This window comes from Strigops habroptila, chromosome 19 (assembly GCF_004027225.2).
Source record: "Strigops habroptila isolate Jane chromosome 19, bStrHab1.2.pri, whole genome shotgun sequence".
Taxonomy (NCBI): domain Eukaryota; kingdom Metazoa; phylum Chordata; class Aves; order Psittaciformes; family Psittacidae; genus Strigops; species Strigops habroptila.
In genome coordinates this window covers 4,944,064-4,956,837 of record NC_044295.2, presented here as the reverse complement: position 1 = coordinate 4,956,837, position 12,774 = coordinate 4,944,064, and the positions used below count along the sequence as shown (strand labels likewise).

Here is a 12,774-nt window from a genome sequence, read left to right as displayed (position 1 = left end):
GAAAATATAAAGTAGATATTACAAGTAAAGAGAAGGTAACAGAACTCAGTGTTATTTCCTTGAAACATGATAATATTATAATCCCTCCAACACCCCACTAATCCAAGTGTATTTATCTAGGCTTTGAGTAAGACAACAAGCAGGCAGTAAACACCTCCTGCTCCTATCTGGAGAGCTGCCTGAATCTGAACGTGACTTAATCTTTTCCTCCTCTTCAGTATTGAGCGTTACACTGATAACAGTGTGTGTACACCTGATTGATGGATTTATTTAACAAAAAGCAGACTCAAGTGGTGTTTCATAGAATCCCAGACTGGTTTGGGTTGAAGGGGCCTTAAAGCTCATCCAGTTCCAACCCCCTGCCATGGGCAGGGACACCTTCCACTAGAGCAGGTTGCTCCAAGCCCCTGTGTCCAACCTGGCCTTGAACACTGCCAGGGATGGGGCAGCCACAGCTTCTCTGGGCACCCTGTGCCAGCGCCTCAGCACCCTCACAGGGAACAGCTTCTGCCTCAGAGATCATCTCAGTCTCCCCTCTGGCAGGTTAAAGCCATTCCCCTTGGCCTGTCCCTACAGGCCCTTGGCCAAAGCCCCTCTCCAGGTTTCCTGGAGCCCCTTTAGGCACTGGAGCTGCTCTAAGGTCTCCCCTTCAGGAGCCTTCTCTTCTCCAGGCTGCCCCAGCCCAGCTCTCTCAGCCTGGCTCCAGAGCAGAGCTGCTCCAGCCCTCGCAGCAGCTCCGGGGCCTCCTCTGGCCTCGCTCCAACAGGTCTCACAAAAATCCCACAAAGAAAGCGTAGGGCTTTTTCTTTTCTTAGTTGTTCTTAAATGCAGCTCTCCAGGTATCCATTTTGAGTTCCACCCAAGACTGGAAGGACAATCAATCTCCATAATGGCATCTTCCTCAGAATCAAACTCTCATGGTAGCAGTGGACAGCCCAGAACTTCAAAGCTCCTACAAATTAAGAAGGAGCTTTAAGGACTATCCCCACATCAGCGTGCACTGAGAACAGGACTGTGTGGAGCTGTGCAATCGGTGCTCAGGTATAACCTAATTAAAGCTCATTATGCTGAAGAAGCCAAGAGCACTGAGCCTGAACAGTGCCAAAGGTGAGAACAACCGTTTGCTAATGATGTTCACCTCTAGCTTTCACATGGCAAACTGTTCCAGAAGGTGCTGTGCTGCTACTGGGATTAAGTCTCTGCTCAGGGCATATACAGGGCACCCAGGAATTTGCTCCAAAGATCCATGAGTAGGGAATAAATTGATGTCTTGTATTAAGACCCTGAGTTACCAGCCCTGGGATGTCTCAAGGACTAATTCCATATTTGCAGAGCTCACCTGGAAGCCTCAGAGGACTGCTTAGGTCTTTAGTGACCTCCACCAGTGGGAGACGGAAAGAAAGGCCTTTTAGTAATCAGCCTAATTTAGCCTCAACTCCTGACATGGTTTCTCATTGCACCTTCCAGACAAGGTTGTAGTACTCTAAGCGTAAGTACTCACTAAATTTATACCCTGCTTAGTTAAGGTTTTCACAACACAGAGTAGCAGAACCAGCAGGTCACCAAAAGCAACTTCTGTTTTCCTTTTGCATGCACCACCAGTGTTCTGTCACTTCGAGCAAACACGGCCACAGCTCCTCCTCTGTTTAGCTACTGCTCAGCCAGAAATAGTATTTAAGAATAATTAAAGATTCTGTTGGTCATATTAGTTCATGGAATTAAAAGGATTAAATAGCAAATGGTATTATACTATTAGGAGGAGCTGGATCAGGCTTTTTTCATACCCCCAGTGAACTCCTCTTAGAGTCCAGGTTAATTCTCTCCTCCAGCCTCACAAGCAGCTGTGTCAGCAGAAGCTGAAGGTGCAGTGTGCTGAGGGGGATCCTTCACACTCCCATTGCTATGCTTTGCTTCCAGCAGCAAATTGGGCAACCAAGAGCTACCAAACTCGGTGACTTAGCTTGCCATTTGTAACTTTACCACATCTAATGAAGACATTATGCAAGCAGAAGTCTCCAAACAGTATCAGCAGGTGGGTAAAAGGTGCTATCTCTATGAACTCTGCTTTAGAGCATCAATGGCACTTCACCAAAGTAGCCTTTTTTAATAAACAGCTCAGGAATCTTCTGGTTTATGTACAGACAGACTCTGTCACATGTTGTTTTCTCTTCTAACAAAGCTAGATTTCAATGCAACACACACACAGAAACAGTTTCTGGAGCAGGAGAAAGCAGTCGTACAAATGTAATGAGAAAAACCAAGAGAGCACAGACACACTGAAGGCTGGAACCTTCCACCAGATGCTGAGCTTGAACAAGTCTGCAATCTCTCATTAAATCCTCCTGGATGACTAAGGCCTATTTCTTTGTTTTCTTAAAATTGAGACAGAGTTTGTAGACAGGCTGTGAGAACTAGTTCACTAGTTTTAGGCGGCTACACATTACGACAGCCCAGAAAGGTCATTTTTGCTTCTTTTTAGAGATTTCCTAGGGAAAGACAGTCTGTCACACACAGAGTTTCGGAATCAAAGCAAACTCCTTTCGCCTCATGTACCACCACTAGAACACGCAGATCCCACTATTTTCCTCTTCTATGATCGCTTCACTAAAAATAAAATCATTTTTTATATAAAGCTGATTAGGAAAACTAAGCTCTTTTGTGAAGAAGTGTTTGATGTCCAGTGAGATGTACAAACATTACTTGGCCACTGCTGGCAAGTTTTCTGCAAGTTGGAAGCTATTAAATATGTATTTTCAGAGTAGAACTTTATGTTTTTTCCAGTAATTTAAAGTTATTAACTATAAAAGTATTAAGGGAATGCAATCTAAGTCACATGTGCAATGCACATGGGTTAGGAATCCCCTCCCTCGACCTGCTGGCCACACTCCTCTAGATGCGTCCTAGCATCAAAAGGAGCCTGATGCTTTCAACAGTTGGCTTTCTGCTACCAAAACACACTTTTCAATGGGAATCACCACTTCAATGATAAAACACTTCCAAAAGTCAGAAAAGCTTAAAAGTGTACATCTTAGAGCATCATAGCACCATACAGTGCTTTGCCAAGCTGCATACAGGAGCGTTACAGTATTGTTTAGCGGTACAGTCCCCCCAAGCATGAACACTGAAAGAGGAGAGAAGGCTCCTTAAGAGGAGACCTTAGAGCAGCTCCAGTGCCTAAAGGGGCTCCAGGAAACCTGGAGAGGGGCTTTGGACAAGGGCCTGGAGGGACAGGCCAAGGGGAATGGCTTTAACCTGCCAGAGGGGAGACTGAGATGAGCTCTGAGGCAGAAGCTCTTCCCTGTGAGGGTGCTGAGGCACTGGCACAGGGTGCCCAGAGAAGCTGTGGCTGCCCCATCCCTGGCAGTGTTCAAGGCCAGGTTGGACACAGGGGCTTGGAGCAACCTGCTCTAGTGGAAGGTGTCCCTGCCCGTGGCAGGGGGTTGGAGCTGGAGGAGCTTTAAGGTCCCTTCAACCCAAACCTAGCTGTGGTTCCTTGAAGCCACGTTTGCTCACTCAGGGCAGGAGGACATTCCTACATAGTTTATATCAGAATTTCATGAAAGATGAAACAAAACTTTGTGGAGCACCAAGTCAACAGATCAAATAAAATTTTAAAAACCAACTCATTAATAAGCCTTAATTCCTGTACTTTTACTGCTGACAAATACCATGACAATATCCTGCATTAACAAGCAGGAAAATGGTTAGTCCCTATCTCACTGCTTATTCCTTTATACATCTGCTTCTATCTCAGAGGATCCTGAGACATCACATTTCTTCAATACATCTTCCCTTAATTCCTAACAGGAACGATGGAAAGAAGATCTTTTGAAGGCGTAGTTCCTTACTTGTTTGTCTGACAGAAAATAGAGGCAGTTATGCAAAATAACAGAAAACCTTGTTACTTATGAAATATCCCATCTTTAAAGCTCCTGGTAGCACCAGATTACCTCTTTCCATGAGCGAAGCTTAACTCACTACATCAGAAATTCAGAAGTGTGGATATGAAATACAGTATGCTGAGACTAAGACACCAAGAAAGGTACGTTTGCTAATATTAGTTTTCAGGATTTAATAACACGTAAAGACTAAATTAACATTTAGTGAACAAATAAATATCTAACCTTTTAGGAACTAGTGAACTGTTTTCAAAGAGCATTCAAACTTCAGACACGAACAGGTAGCAGGGACTGGTTTAAAGCAAGTGACATTTCTAAAGCTAATTATCACAAGATGAAAGAAACTGGAAAATGAAAGGCAGAACCCCCCCAAGTTCTGCTTCCAGGCATTTACTCCATGTATAACATCCATTGTACACAGGAATCTGTTCACATTCTCCTGTGACAGCCGCTGGCTGGATCTTCCCATGCTCCCCAAAGAAGTTATTCAGTTTCACCTACACTCTTATTTTAACTCGCCCTGAAATTCAAGAGGATGTTTTGAGAGACGACCTCCTGATGAAGACCAGCAGCCCAGAAGAGCACAGTGAAGCAGCACTCCAACGTGCCACACATCAGAACTCCTTGGCACTCTATGTCAGAAGCACCACAAACTTCCTGACAGGCCAATGCATTAAACTCTGCCTCAACTAACAGCTTTGGTTCACAACAGGGGTGTGAATAACTGATTACAGCAACTCTGAAGTCAAAGGAAACATGTATTTATAAGCTTGGTGCATGCATTTAAAAACACAGGAAGAGAATTCAGAGATTAAATATTTCCAGGAACTTTAAGAATGAAAAAAGCTTTGTTGTAATCCAGAAAAAATGCCAAGAAGGTCCAGGATTTTTGGGAAAAAGGAAAACAAAAAAGGAATTACGCCTTGAATCCTACCAGTTACAGCTTTTGAAGCAATTAAGAGTTCGTTAGAGAAAGTTCTCTAAACTAATAGGCTCTACAACAACCGAATGTGAACACAAGGTAACCATTTCCTGTTCCCTCACAGAAGCCTGAACACTAACCATACTGACAAGGGGGCTCGAGATGAAGGTCTGCCTGATCTCATCAACACTGAGATCTCTTGACTACCTACAGATACCCTACAAACCCTACCTACAGGATCCTACAGATCCTATCCCACAACTCCAGAGCCCCCGGCACTTGTTCTCCCTCCTTTCCTCCTGTGAGCAGCAAGATCTGCCCCTACTGTCTTTTCTTCTCCAGCCATCCCTGATGGAGATACATCAAAATAAATAGTAACAATAACTAACAGCATTCACACCAGACAAACATGCAGCAGCTCGATGTGCCCAATGAAGCTGTGGCTGCCCCAGCCCTGGCAGTGTTCAAGGCCAGGTTGGACACAGGGGCTTGGAGCAACCTGCTCTAGTGGAAGGTGTCCCTGCCCATGGCAGGGGGCTGGAACTGGATGAGCTTTAAAGCCCTTTCCAACCCAAACCATTCCGTGATTCTATGACAGTGTCTCACCAGGAAGCAGGAAGTTAGCTTCAATCTCTGAGTTTCTTTTATCAAAATAAAGCAGCCTTTAATGCTACAGTTAAAAGTAATTGTGAGAGTGTAACATGGTCATATTCCCATGCACACGGAGTTCCCAACAACTGCCCTAAGGTGAATGAGGCCCAACATGTACCTTGATGAGTCTGTGGTATTTATGTTCAGGGGTAACTTTTATTTAACTTTTATACAGTTAGAGCCTAAGAAGAATGAGACAAGTACTGTATTATCATCAAGTGCAAGGTCCTGCCCCAGGGCTGGGGCAATCCCAAGCACAGAAACAGGCTGGGCAGCGACTGGATTGAGAGCAGCCCTAAGGAGAACGACTTGGGGATGTCTTCCCCAACAATACCTTTTATTAAGTGTTGGGATTTAACACTAGAAAAACTAAAGAGTTTCTTAAAGTGAGATCAGAAACACTACTAAAAGAATGTGACCACTCACTAGAGTCAAGTCAGAAGTCAGAAGCAGTTCTCTCTTGAACAGGAAAATGTGGTGACCTTGAAATTCAGGAAACTTAATTTTGAACAGGGCTTCATCATTTTGCATAACCTGGTTTCTAATTCTAGAGTAATGATACAGCCTGAATTCATAAGGGACACTTCCATTCTCCATATACAATGTCACTTGTACTGCCTCGGAGAGAAATGAGAACCCAAGTTAGGAATACCATCACCTCACTTTCATCAACTCATCTTCAGTGCTTTTAGTGTCTCCTGTGTTGTCCGTAACAGGTGAAATCACTGGTTTGGTTTTAAATATTATTAATAGCTGCCTCCAGCTACAACCACCTGAACTAGGTATTTAGACTTGAAATAAAACGTGGCACTGTTCTGCAGGAGTCAAGTCTAGTTAAACTGTCTGCCCTGGAAGACATCTCTGGGCACTTCCTACAGCTGGAATCAACAAGCCCCATTCTGCCAGGCCCCGCAGACTCACAGAACCATCAGGGTTGAAGGGACCTCTGGAGATCATCCAGCCAAACCCCCTGCCAAGGCAGGGCCACCCAGAGCAGGTCACACAGGAACGTGTCCATGGTGGGTTTCATTGTCTCCAGAGAGGGAGACTCCACAAACCTCCTGGGCAGCCTGTGCCAGGGCTCTGCCACCCTCAACGGAAAGAACTTCTTCCTCATGTTGAGGTGAAACTTGTTGTGTTTTAGTTTGTGGCCATTGCTCCTTGTCCTGTTGCTGGGCACCAGTGAAAAGAGTCTGGCACCATCCTCCTGGCACATTTTTGAGCTATTGATCTGCACTGATGGGATCCCTTCTAGCTCTGCTCTTCTCTAGACTAACCAGGCCCAGCTCCCGCAATCTCTCCTCATAAGATGCTCCAGACCCCTGAGCATCCTTGTGGCCTCCGCTGGACCCTCTCCAGCAGCTTCTTGTTTTTCTTGTGCTGAGGAGCCCAGAACTGGACACAGGACTCCAGATGTGGCCTCACCAGGGTCAAGTAGAGGGGGAAGAATCACCTCCCTTGACGTGCTGCACCGCAGGATACTCCTGGTCCCTCCTGGCTGCTTCTGCCCCAAACCTCCGAGAAGACTGAAGCTCATCCAGGAATCACTTGCATTTCAACATTTAGCTGTGACATGGAGCAGCCAAAAAGCCATCACTCAGAACACCAGCTCCATGCAGCATGTTCTGTGTGAGCCTCCTCTCAACGTGGAGTTAATTCTGAAGATACAGCAGTATGACAAAGTGAAAACGAAAACCTATGCAATGTATGAAGTGGCAGCATTTGACTACTTTGAGACATTAGAAGAAACCTGAATTCTTTTCTTAGCTTTCAAGTGATCAGAAATACATATTAAAACACAGACCTAATTAAAGAGCTGCTCTAACTAAGCCTGCTCTGCAAAGCTCAAGTCTGAGGAATATTCAGTGTGGAACTGAAGTTCAAACCATTGGCAAGCCAGGGAGGTTTTCACAGAGCACAGGAGACTTTGGATTTTACAAACACCAACTTGAAAACTTCTAATACTGAAGTGTATTTCTATAGAATGCTGTGTCACTGGTAACATTTCCTTTATAAAAAGGTGTATTTTAATTAGCAGTTAGAATGAACTCAATAAATAACACAGAACCCTAAAGAAATATTTATTACATCAGTTTTCCTCTTGATTGCCTGCAGTAGGAAAAAATCAAGGAACAATCAAATACTAATAGGTGAAAGCTGCTACACCTTCTTCTCTAAGTACACAACCAACAAGCTTGAAAATTGGTAAACCAATGTACAAAGATAGTGTCCATGCTCCATGTGTCAATTCCAGGAAATCACAGATTACCCAAGAAACAGAGGACAACAACAGTTAAGTAAGTACTTCGAAGAAAAAATGGAGCATAGAAAAGAACTTCTCCTACCTCGATATCTTTAGACAAGTGGAATCTCTAGTAAAAAGTGTCTTCCTCCATTCACTGGAAGTCCTGAAAGACAGAAAAACACAAAACCAACAGAAATTAGCAGCATCTTCTCAGCCCTGTGCTGTCCTCCACGTCCCATGCTGCCTCGCTCCACACACACCCCAGGAATTAACCCACAACTCTTCCAGACTACTCCTTGATAAGCTGTCAGCCCCTGCTCTTGACCATCACAATTAAAAAGTTATTGCTCCTGCTTGTAGATCTCTGTTAATTAATGCTCATTTCAGTCACTTGGCTCTTCCCCCCTTACCAAATGGGAGAGGAAAAAAAGCAGGTAACGCTTGGATACGCATCACATAGCACACTATTGAAGAAGTAATATGTAACTTCCAAATATTTTCCTTGAACCCAGCCAGCTCTCCTGCTAAAACCCTGCAACCTTCCCTCTGGGGGTTTTCTTTCAAACTCAATCCTTAAACACAACCCCCATAAGGGCTTCAGCACTAAATCAAGGGTTCAGTACTCAGCCCTCCGCTCTCATCACGTACTTACAAGTGCATCAACAAAAAGCCACGAGAAATGTATCTTGCTACTCACTGGAAAAGACCAGAACATCTATTTTCACACCAGCATGTGTGTTATTTGTGCTGACAATACTGTGTTACAGGCTCTACCAGCCTATTCTTCTAGAAATCTCATTTGAGAAGCAGCAAGTAGAAGGAAGCACAGACACATCTCATTTGTCATCAAACAAACATCAAAAGTAAACTGAGGCTGCTTTAAATTCACAAGTTTAAAGCAAAGGAGAAGAATGTTCAATCACCTCAGCACGGCTTTTTCATTCTACTGCAAGCAGATACTGAAAAGTACTTGACAGCTTCACTTGTAATTCCCAGTGCTCTCCAGAACGTTAAGAGAAACTTCCCAGATGGTCTTAGCTGAATAATTTTGTATATAGAACTATATGACATTCCATAAACTCATGAAGCGACCCCATCTCATTTCTCAGGGTTGCTAATGACCCCCCTGCTTTCCATTTTCCACTTGTGTGGAAGAACAACCGTGGAGCTGTAACCAGCACGGGATGCTCACCATGCCCACAGCTGCTTCGGTCACCAGGCCAGGATCCCACTGCACAGGGAGGGATTCCTGCCTCGGCCCAGAGAACGGGTCCAGCCCTGGGTACCTGAGCTCTGCCACAGTCACCTTCAGCTCACCCACAGCTCACCCCGGGTGCCCTGCACCACACTGCAGGATGGTGTCCCTTCCTCAGACTCCCTTGCTGGGTTCTGCAAACTTCTGCTTCCTCTCTGAAGCACCCAACTGCCTGAGCACATTTTTATTACTTCTTTATTATTATTACTACTTATTATTATGTGTTTTATTACTTCACAAAAAACCTATTATACTCCTTAGAGCCTAAGGAAACAGAAAAAAGAAGGATCTTAAAACATTTAACTGGCATTCTCCACAACTGTTCTCCCACAGAAGCTGTGGCTGCCCCATCCCTGGCAGTGTTCAAGGCCAGGTTGGACACAGGGGCTTGGAGCAGCCTGCTCTAGTGGAAGGTGTCCCTGCCCGTGGCAGGGCCTTGGAGCTGGAGGAGCTTTAAGGTCCCTCCCAACACACACTATTCCATGATTCTTTTAACTGGCCAAAACCTAGGTTCTTGCAAACACCGCCAGTGAGCAAGTGAAGAGAGTTTTTTCTTTCAAAAGCAGCAATGTTACAACTTCTAGAACACTAAAAACATTCATGGAGTTTTGGAATAACTAAAAATAACTCCCTATAAATGTTTCCGTTGCCATCTACCTTCTCCCCCCCCCCCCCCCCCCCCCCCCGAACATGACACCCTGTATGAGAGTAGAACATGGCTTTTGTGGTTGAAGCTGCAGATGAGTGCTGACTAGTCGTAATTTGCTCAATGAACTTCCCATCTGCATTCAGGGAGCACATCTGATAAGTATGTTCTGCACTGAGCTTTTAAATAGCAGAGCTTTCATCTACTCCTATTATTACATTAGAAATCTTTCTGTGAATGCAGCAGATATTAGTGGGTTGTCAATAAAAACTGAATGTCATTAAAGTGCTTTTCTTCCTTAAATGCCTTTACCCCTCTAATTATATTTGTGAATTCCGCTATTTAAGTGTACCGAAGTTATAAATTCTGACATGTTGTAGCACAACAAATATATTTAGAGACCAATATACAAACAGTTTGAGGGGAGGGGGGAATGAGGTTTAGAATTCTCCCCTCTTGCTTCAATACATCCATCACAACTACGGTGTGCTCCCATCAGAAGCAACACACATTCAGGACTTCTCCAGATGTTCCAAGAGTTTAAAATCTCTGTCCTGTGGTATGGCTGCAAGTCAGAATATATAACAATTACTCTTTTTTTGATTTATTATATTTTCTTATATCAGTAGAGGTTTTCCAAGCCAGTTCTCTTGGAATTGGCAGAAAGGTGATAGTCCTACTTCTTAACTCTTACTTTGTTCAGCCTAGAGAAAAGGTGGCCCAGGGGAGACCCTGTCACCATGATCCAGTATTTAAAGGGTGGCTACAAAGAAGATGGAGATTCCCTTTGTACAAGGAGTCGCATGGAAAAGCAGAGGGGTGATGGGCACAAGTTACTGCTGGGGGGATTCTGACTATACACAAGAGGAACATTTTTCCCAGTGAGAACAACCAGCCACTGGAATCATCTCCCCAGGGAAGTGGTGGATTCCCCAACACTGGACACTGGTAAGACTCACTGGACAGGGAGCTGGGCCATCTAGTCTAGGTCATGCTTTGCCTAGAAAGGTTGGACCAGATGATCCTTGAGGTCCCTTCCAACCTGGAATCCTGTGATCTCCAAAGCCAACACGAACAACTGACTGTTTCCTCCCCATAAGCACAAGGTGGAGTATCAGTAACTCAGCACAAACCATCACAGAACAACTGTCTGGCACTGTCCTACCAACTGCAGGAAGTCTTCATACTCTGCCCTGGCCTTTGGCCATCAACAAAGAAGCCACTTACTGTCAATTGGGATTTTTGCCCATAAAAGCCAGCTAAAAATAGCCAGCAATGACTTCCAACTGCCATCCAGGTCTGCAATTTAAAACATGACCTAGGAATATTCCAATATTCCTAACTTCCACAATGCCAATATACATATTATATATGTGTGTATGTAAAAGGAATGGGTTTTGTCAGCACAATCACATAATTTATGTCAGGAACAACACAAACAAGAAACCCTGAGATCTCAAGGCCCTTCTGTGACACAAACCAGATAAAAATCCACGGAGGGTGCTCGCTGACATTGAACCCAAGTGTTGATTTCTTTTCCTTTGAACAATCACCAGCCTGGAGCAATATCAATTCAACCACACACTTCTATACTATGTTTACTGTTCCAGTGCATCCATCACTTCATTCAACTTCATCCGGTACAACAGAAATCACCCACTTTAAGTAGTTTTTGATAAACCTCTGTATTTGGGACCTTTTCACTGATCCAGGCAATTTCTGAATGAAGATGTTGTGGCCAAAGCTGCTGCAATGTGGGTGAATGAAAGAACATGATGTAATTTCCAAAACAAGAAAACAAAGGAATGCTATTAAAAAGTACAAGTGAGTAATAATGTCACAACGCCAAGTAAAGAAAGCGAGGAAGTCCAAGAATTAAGGGTTAGCATGCTCAGCAACTAAGGTGGTTCAGAAGTTCAGGCACAAATCACTTCTTGGTTATACCAAGTGTAGGTGCCAACTCTACTGAATTCTTCTGCAGACGAACACCTCAGAAAACCAACAAAGCATAAACCAGCTGCCCAAAAGAAGGGCTCCTGCTTAATGTAGAAATTACTGAAACAGGCAGGAAGAATAGTTTACAAAAGAAACCCACAATGTTGTCAACACTTTGGTGAGAGAATTAAGCACCCTCCTGTTGTTCTAACCCAGAAGACAAGTACCTACAAAAGGAACAAATACTCGCAGGTACAGCAGAGCACGTTCCAGCTGCACTGGTTTCCCGTCAAGCTAAAATCCATGACAGAAAGAAGACTTAAAGCTTTAAGGTTTAAGAAACAAAGTAGAAAACCTGCCTTCCATAGCAACTCCAGCTGTAAAGAGGAATAGTGTGGAATGACACCAGGACATCTGATTTCACAGTAACAAGTTTGAGATGTCTCCTGAGATGAAGACCACCCATCCAGTATTTGAAAAGACATTTAACAGCAGCATGAAGCAAACTTCCAATTAACAGGATAAAATATAAAACTCATTTTCTATTCAACTTAGAGCAAACAAAGCCACCTTTCCCCCCCCCTAATGCAAGCAAGCAGACAGCGCATTTCAGCAGGTAAAAGTCCACAGCAATCTTACACAACTAAGTGAATTTGAAGCCTTTCAATCAAACACAGTACAGGTCACAAAGACCCTCATCCCAACGGTTTCATTCTATTTTTCCAGAGAAATTAACAACTTGCTCAGACTTTTATCAACAGAACATTAATACACAGACATTAAACACGATGACCATCTGTCTTTGAAAGCCATACACTCCACCAATGATCCGAACATGTTGTTCAACCAGTCCTACTGGAAAGAAAAAGCTCTGCCATGGTCTCATGAATAGGGATTTCCATCTTTAAATGAGGTTATTTTTCTAGTTTTGGCTGTCAGTTGCACCAGCTGGTATTCATCTGATAAACTGAGGGAGCTTGGATGCTATTCTAAAACCAAATCGAATCACAGTTGAAATTCTTTGCACATATATACATGTTGGAAACAAAATACATACTGTCGAGAAAGTCTTGGTTCCAGTTCTAACTCACAGAAATCCATTTGTAAGCAAAACGTGCATTTCAGTGATGCCTCACACATAACAAATCAAGGAGCAGGAAAGCAGCAATAGCCTTGAAATTCCAGTAATGTAAATGTGTCTGACCTGATTGTATTAGGGAC

The 12,774-nt window shown here is 43.8% G+C and overlaps 1 protein-coding gene across 8 annotated transcripts in view; it reads right to left on the bottom strand.

Annotated features, from left to right (window-relative positions):
• The window catches only part of TANC2 (tetratricopeptide repeat, ankyrin repeat and coiled-coil containing 2), a 239,415-nt gene that overhangs the window by 199,621 nt on the left and 27,020 nt on the right, over nt 1-12,774 (bottom strand). For all 8 annotated transcript variants that reach the window (XM_030508833.1, XM_030508827.1, XM_030508829.1 and 5 more), the window contains exon 2: nt 7,818-7,880. The gene's annotated coding sequence lies outside the window, so the exon portion shown is untranslated. The remainder of the gene's footprint in view (nt 1-7,817; nt 7,881-12,774) is intronic.